The sequence below is a fragment of the Gorilla gorilla genome, chromosome 13 (assembly GCF_029281585.2).
Source record: "Gorilla gorilla gorilla isolate KB3781 chromosome 13, NHGRI_mGorGor1-v2.1_pri, whole genome shotgun sequence".
Classification (NCBI taxonomy): domain Eukaryota; kingdom Metazoa; phylum Chordata; class Mammalia; order Primates; family Hominidae; genus Gorilla; species Gorilla gorilla.
The window spans coordinates 105,755,285-105,762,543 of record NC_073237.2 but is presented as its reverse complement, the minus strand read 5'-3'; the positions used below and the strand labels follow the sequence as shown (position 1 = coordinate 105,762,543).

The following is a 7,259-nucleotide window of genomic DNA, read 5'->3' as shown; positions in this document are numbered from 1 at the left end:
CAGGATTAGTCTCCACTCCCTCAGTATCGCACTCGCACTTCTTTAATTTTTATCTCACCACCTTATAATAGTTTATCTGTCCCTTCTATTAGCCTATGATCTCTATAAGGAATGGATCAGCCATGTCTAATTGGCCTTTGTATCCCGGTGTCTGGCAGACCATCTTCCTATCATCATGAGTGAATGAGTGGGTTGGTTTATCAGTTGAATTAGTAATAGCCTCTTGCATGGAAAGGGATCTTCCAAGAGTGGACCTAGGACAGATGGCTTCATTAAATTTACTAATTTTGACAGGAGTGACATCTGGTTTTACAGCTAGTGGAGTGCACCGGACACCCCAGCAGGTTCTGTGCCGGTATAGTAATCAAGAGCAAACCCATCCCTCTAGGACTTTGTGATAGACAGGGCAGACATTGTCTTCATTAGTGATACAGTTTGGATACATGTCCCCTGAAATCTCATGTTGAAATTTGATCCTCAATGTTGGAGGTTGGGCCCAGTGGGAGATGTCTGGGTCATGGGAGTGGATACCTCATGAATGGCTTGGTGCCTTCTCCAAGGTAACGAGTGGGTTTTCACTCTATTGGTTCACCTAAGAGATGGTTGCTAAAAAGGGCATGGCACCCCTCTTCTCTTGCTTACTCCCTCTCTTGCCGTGTGACACATGGTCTCCTCTTCCCTTCTGCCATAAGTGAAGCCTTCCTGAGACCCTCACCAGAAGCTGAACAGATGCTGGCATCATGTTTCTTGTACAGCCTGCAGAACCATGAGCCAAAAAACCTTTTTTCTTTATAAATTACCCAGTCTCAGGTATTCCTTTATAGCAACACAAAATGGATTAACACAGTTCGGCTCTTTCAGGCTGCAAGGAAAAGACAAACTCAGGTTTCTCAGGTGATGATATAAATGGCTAGATTAAGATAGTGTTTCTTGTATGGAGAAGTATAAGACCCCCCTGCGCTCAGCAGTAGCCCAGTACCTCTGGAGCAGCAACTCCAATGCAGGCACAGCAGGTAGATCTCATGGAGGATGGAATTAAAGTTTCTTGTGCTAGGCATGGTGGCTCATACCTATAATCCCAGCACTTTGTGAGGCTGAGGTGGGCAGATTGCTTGAGCCTGGGAGTTCAAGACCAGCCTGGGCAACATGGTGAAACCCCATCTCTACAAAAAAATTTCAAAAATTAGCTAGGCATAGTGGCATGTGCCTGTAGTCCCAGCTACTCGGTAGGCTGAAGTAGGAAGACAGCTTGGCCCCGGAAGGTTGAGGCTGCAGTGAGCAGTGACGGCACCACTGCACTTCAGCCCAGACAATATAGAGTGAGACTCTGTCAAAAAAAAAAAAAAACCTCTTGTATCTACCAGCTCTGGCCCCAATAATGCTGCATTACAAACCACCTGAAAAATTTAGTGTCTTAAAACAACAACATTATTTGCAGTTTGGTTCTACTTCACATTTTTTCTCATTCTTCTGGGACCAATGGTTTTACTGGGCAGTCTTTTATCTCAGAAGCAGAAATATAAGCTTAACCCCATAAGCATATTTCAAGACTCTAATTGCCTCACATCTAACATCCCATTGGCCAAAGCAAGTCACAAGGCCAAGCCCAAAGTCAAGCAGGGGGAAGTCCATCTACCTCCAGTGGAAGGAACTGCAAAGTCACATAGCAAAGAACATGGCTACAGAGAGGAGCAAAGAACTTGAGCCATTAAAACAGTCTACGCACCTACCACACTCCTCATTTTTCAGGATGGAGCTCTAGTTACCTGGTCATCTTAGAAGCAGATATCAATGACACTATTTTGCTTCTCCTCCATACGATAAGCTCCACAAAGTCAAGGTCTTCACTGTATTCCCAGAACCTAGAACAGTACATGGCATAGAGTTAGTGTTAATCAATATTTCTTGAATGAATGAAAACCCCCTCGCCACTTCTTCACATTCTCACTTCCCAAGAGAAGGCCTCTGATTAGATACATTTGTTACCCTCAAATATGGCACAGACTAAGGAGTTTGGACTTCAACCAGCATGTAGGCCATGGGGAGAGCCTACATTGCAAGTTTTCAAGCAGAGGAATAGCTTATTCAAATCCATGCCTTAATAACATTAAAATGTTATCAGTATTTGGGGGGAAAAATGAGAGGAGTCTGCAGATCAATTGGGAGGCTATTTGCAAGAGCCCCAGTGAGAGACAAGAAGATCCTGAAATAGAAAGTGGGGCTTGGGAAGGATGTGAGAAATACTGGGGGGTGCCGAATGGAGAGAACATGTCATTTCTTTGTTTGGCAAGAGAGAGGGAGATCTTGGGACATGCGGCTTGGAGTCCAGACAACCGGGCGGATAGTTATGGATAAGGAGCAGGCTTGTAGGATGGAGTTGATCTGTTAGCTTGGGGCTTGTTAAGCTTGAAGTACATGTGGGACACCCAGCTGGAGCAACAAAAATTCAGAACTGGCCCTCAAAAGAGAGTTCTCATTAATATCTTAATTAGCCATTTACATCAAATATTATATTTACATATAATATGCAAACTCTTCCAAACCTGCTAGACACCCCCACTAGCTAAAGATCAAGCAATCAGCTTGTAGCATGTTGTTTGATTTTCATAAGTCTCTGCACAGAAAGCAGAAAAAGACAAAGGCCAACATCAGGAAATCAGGATCAGAGACAAACACATGACTATGTCCAGGAGTAAACACCTTTCTTTTTTCAGAAGTTTAAACCCACCAAAGACAACCCCTAACTTTCATACACTCAGTTAACAAGTATTTACTAGTCCATTCTCTGGGTTAGGCACACTAAGGATCAGAGACCTGGGGATGAGTAAGGAAAAGCCCCTGCCCTCAAAGAGCTTGGACTCAGTGAGGAAGGAAAGGTTATATACTTAGGTTAAGTGCAACCAGGTGTTCCGGGGGGGGACAGGATAAATGTCTAGGGGAGCTCGTAACAGGGGCTAGTCAATTTCATCTGACCAGAGAGTGGGAGATAGCAACAGACATCAAAGACTCTGGAGAGTTCTAAGTGGATGGGATGGACAAGAAAGAACATTCCACGCCGGATGTGGTGGCTCATGCCAGTAATCCCAGCACTTTGGGAGGCCATGGCAGGAGGATCATTTGAGGCCAGGAGTTTGAGACCAGCCTGGGAAACACAGAGGGACTTTGTCTCTACTAAAAAAAAAAAAAAAATTTAAGATAAATTAGCCAGATGTGGTACACATACCTGTAGTCCCAGCTACTCAGGAGTCTGAGGTGGGAGAATTGCTTAGACCCAGGAGGTTGAGGCTGCAGTGAGCTGTGTTTGTGCCACTGCACCCCAGTCTGGGCAACAGAGTGAGACCCTATTTCAATAATAATTAATGAATTAAGAACATTTCAGGTATAGTACACAGCTTGAGCCAGGGCTAGTGAAAGATGTGAACCAGCCTACTGCATTAGTGTTTTGGAAGGGCTGACACTTAGGGGCAGGAGGAGGGGGGGAAAAGGACCAGGGGAAGGAAAGAACAAGGTAATGCAGGGTTCAGAGCATACAGTGCTTTAAACACCATGTGCAGGAACAAGAAATGTGTCCACGGTTTCCCTTCTCTGAAACATTTTGTGTAGGAGGTCCCAAAGGCCTGTCTCTCCCTGATTAAGGAGGAACAAGGTACCTCCTAAAGAACCCTGAATAATTACCTAAAAATGGATAAACAGTTTTAATCTTGTTTATGTCATACTTATGATTAAAGTCTTAAAAATCCTGTGCTTGGTGTTTCCGGTTTCAATGTGTGGTCACACACCTTACCTCATGTAGTCTTCATGACATTCAGGAAGCAGGTGTTACCAAATTTTGTTTGACAGATGAGACACTGAGATTTAGGAGTCCCTAACAAACATTTCTCGACGTAAAAATGAAAGCTGTTTTTCAAAAAGCCTTAAAGATTAGTGTGATAATGTTTAACTGAGTAGGTGTGTGTTCTTCTCAGGAGTGAGAAAAGTGTGTTTGGCTGCCAGATGGCTTTTGGAGACTTGTGTTGGTTAGGCCAGCAAAAATGCCCTCCAATCTGTGGACCAGCTGCACCAGCTGCACCCAGGAGCTTCTTAATAATGTAGAGTGTGAGTCTCCCCCTCCAGAGGTTTTCAGATTTGGTAGGTCAGGGGTGAGAATCTGGAAGGAATATCGTTAAAAAGCTCCTCAGGTAATTCTGATGCACGGCCAGGTGGAAGATTGGTCAATTGCCTCTTTTGGTTGCAAGGATAATTTGAGGCCCTGATGATAAAAATGTGGTCTGTAAGCCACTTGTCTCAGCATCACTCAGATGCAGTTTCCTGGACCTCGCCCTACCAAATTAGAACTACCAAATTAGAAATCTCCAGAGGTGGGCATATTTTAAACAAACTCCCAAGATCCATTTGTTCATTTATTTACAAATATTTCTTCAGGTCTAGGTATGTGATAAACACCATTCCAGGCACTGGGACATAAAGGCAAATGAGGCCAACAATGTCTCTCCCCTAAAGACACTTGAATTTTGACCCACCTCTTTGAATGCTGGAGTTCGAGAACCACTATCTTAAAATAATACAGGGATTCAACCGAAGTTCCTATTGGGACTGCCTCAGTTATCCATTGCTGGTAACAAAACACTGCTAAAACTTAGTGGCTGAAAATGACAATGATTTTTCCCATCCTCATGATGCAATGTGTTGGCTTGTTGATTCTCCTACAGGTCTGCTCTGGGTTCGACTGAGATAAACCTGGCCTGGCTGGGCCCCTCTCCATGAAGTTGTTCATCTCAGGCTTCTTAGGGCATGGTGGTTTCAGGTTTCCAAGAGGGCCAACCCCAATGTGCCAATGCCTATCAAATATCTACCTGTCCTATGACAAACATGGCAGGTAGATATTTGATAGGCATTGGCACACTGGCAAAACGAAGTCCTATGGCCATGCTCAGCCTCAGCATGAAAGGGGAATTCACAGGAGTGTAGACACCAGAGAGTCACTTCTTTGGGGATCACTGCATTCTGTCAAAGTTACTGTGGCTGCCCCTTGAACCTGGCATCTCTTTGTGTATCTTCTCACTTCCCCACTGTTCTCTAGTTTAAACTCCTAGGTGAAGGAATCCAATTGGTCTTGCTAAGCACATCCATGGCTCACAGTCACCCCTACTCAAGGGGATTTTAGGACTCAGCAGGATTGCAAGCAGAGCTGGTGTAAAGGAGATGAGAAGGACACTAGGGGTATCTTAAGCACCATGGCTAAACCTCCCATAGGAGAGTCATAAAATTCCCATGGTCAGTGCTTTAATCACCTTGATATAAAAATATGCCCCTAAATATTTTATGTATTTGTTGCTGGGAGCAAAGTTAAAGTTTTGTGTTTGATATTGATTACATGGATTTTTTTAATGTTTCTTTTTGATTTTTGGAATAACACATATATGTTGTAGAAGTTTTAAAAATACAAAAACGAAAATTAAAATCACTAGTCATAGCACTATCTAGAAAAACCTTTTAGCACATTTGCTTTCACATTTTTGCTCATAAATGTGTTCTTCTTTACAGAATTAGGCCAGCAATACAGCTTTCTGTCTTACCCTCTTTGAATGCTGGAGTTTGAGAACCACTATCTTAAAATAATGCAGTGATTCAACAGGAGTTGAATCACTAGCATTATCACTAGTGCTAACATTTTCCCACGTCATTACAATCTCCTCGTAAAATAATTTTGAGTTATATAACAATCAGTGAGACATACTATTTCATAATCATCCAGTTGCTTGTTTCATATATATAAATATATATATATATTTTAAGACAAAGTTTCGCTCTTGTTGCCCAGGCTGGAGTGCAATGGCGCAATCTCGGCTCAATGCAACCTCTGCCTCTGGGGTTCAAGGGATTCTCCTGCCTCAGCCTCCTGAGTAGCTGGAATTACAGGCATGCACCACCACACTTGGCTAATTTTGTATTTTTAGTAGAGACAGGGTTTCTCCATGTTGGTCAGGCTGGTCTCGAATTCCCGACCTCAGGTGATCTGCCCGCCTTGGCCTCCCAAAGTGCTAGGATTACAAGTGTGAGCCACCACGCCCAGCTGTTACATATTTTTTGGCAATTATCAGCAGTGCTATAATGACTCATTTCTGTTCATAAGCCTTTATCTGCATTTGGATTTTTCCATTGAATAGATGGGGTTCATATCTTTTCTTTATATAGCACAGTTTTTAAGATTACTTCAATGTTTCCTAATAAATAGCTAAAGAGATATTTTCCCTCCTGAATGGGACCAACACTTCCCTCTGCTGCATATGCCATACGGCTTTGCAGAATGGGTCTATTTCCTTTTGCTCCATTTCCTCTTGTTTGACAGGCCTTGTCTATCCCCATTTCCTTGCGGGTACAAACGAGAGCCGGGCTGGGTTAGGTTTTCAGTGACTTTACCAGAACTACAGACAGAGCTGTACATGTTCCCACGGTCACCTCTTTATCCAAACCATGGAAAACTGCCCTTTTTTTTTTTTTCCTTTCCATAACTGGCACAAGCTGTGTTTGGGTCAGGAACCCAACATCAACTACAAAGACTGACCTCCACCCAGGGAACTTGAGAAGAAGCTAGATAACACTGTTGGGAAATTATTCCCTCATGTGAATTGGCATTTGAATATGTGCTAGTATTATGCACATTTTTAAAATATCACTGAACTAAATGTAATGGAAAATAATACACTGGCCTTAGTAAGTCAAGGAACTTGGCCTGACTTGGGCATATCAATAAGGCAACCCAATGTCAACTAATTCACTCACTCATCACACTCTCAGTAAGTGCCAGATTCTATCCAGGAGCCCAGCATAAGAAAAGATGTTAGACAGTTAACAGTTGGAGTAGCAGACTTAAACAACTGTATATAATATGTTAAAGTGAGAATCTAGTAGATAATGCAGAGGGAGAGGCCCCTGAGCCTATCTAGGTAATCAAAGAAAGCTGGTTACTGCAGATTGCGCAGGATTGAGAGAAATATGAAGGTTGCCTCAATGCATTTACCCTACAGTGTGAGAATAAAATACTGTCACAGAGGCTGACAACACTGGGGCAGCTTCCCATGATTGATACTGCACTATATACAATTCTAGATTGCAATGAAATCAAAACCATGAGACACTAAGAGGGTTTTAGCTTCCCTTTATTTCCTGATAATTTCAATGAGGGATTTTACTGACTTTTTAATTCTTCTGCTCAAATATGGAGGTCATAGGCCCCAGAGCTGGTTTGGAATTAGCTC

At 42.9% G+C, this 7,259-nt stretch overlaps 1 non-coding gene across 1 annotated transcript; it reads right to left on the bottom strand.

Moving 5' to 3' along the window:
- Positions 1-4,816: 4,816 nt before the first annotated feature.
- Positions 4,817-4,926, bottom strand: MIR3927 (microRNA mir-3927). Its single transcript, NR_106519.1, has one exon. It is a non-coding gene; the product is annotated as a microRNA mir-3927 (primary transcript).
- Between the last annotated feature and the right edge of the window lie 2,333 nt (positions 4,927-7,259).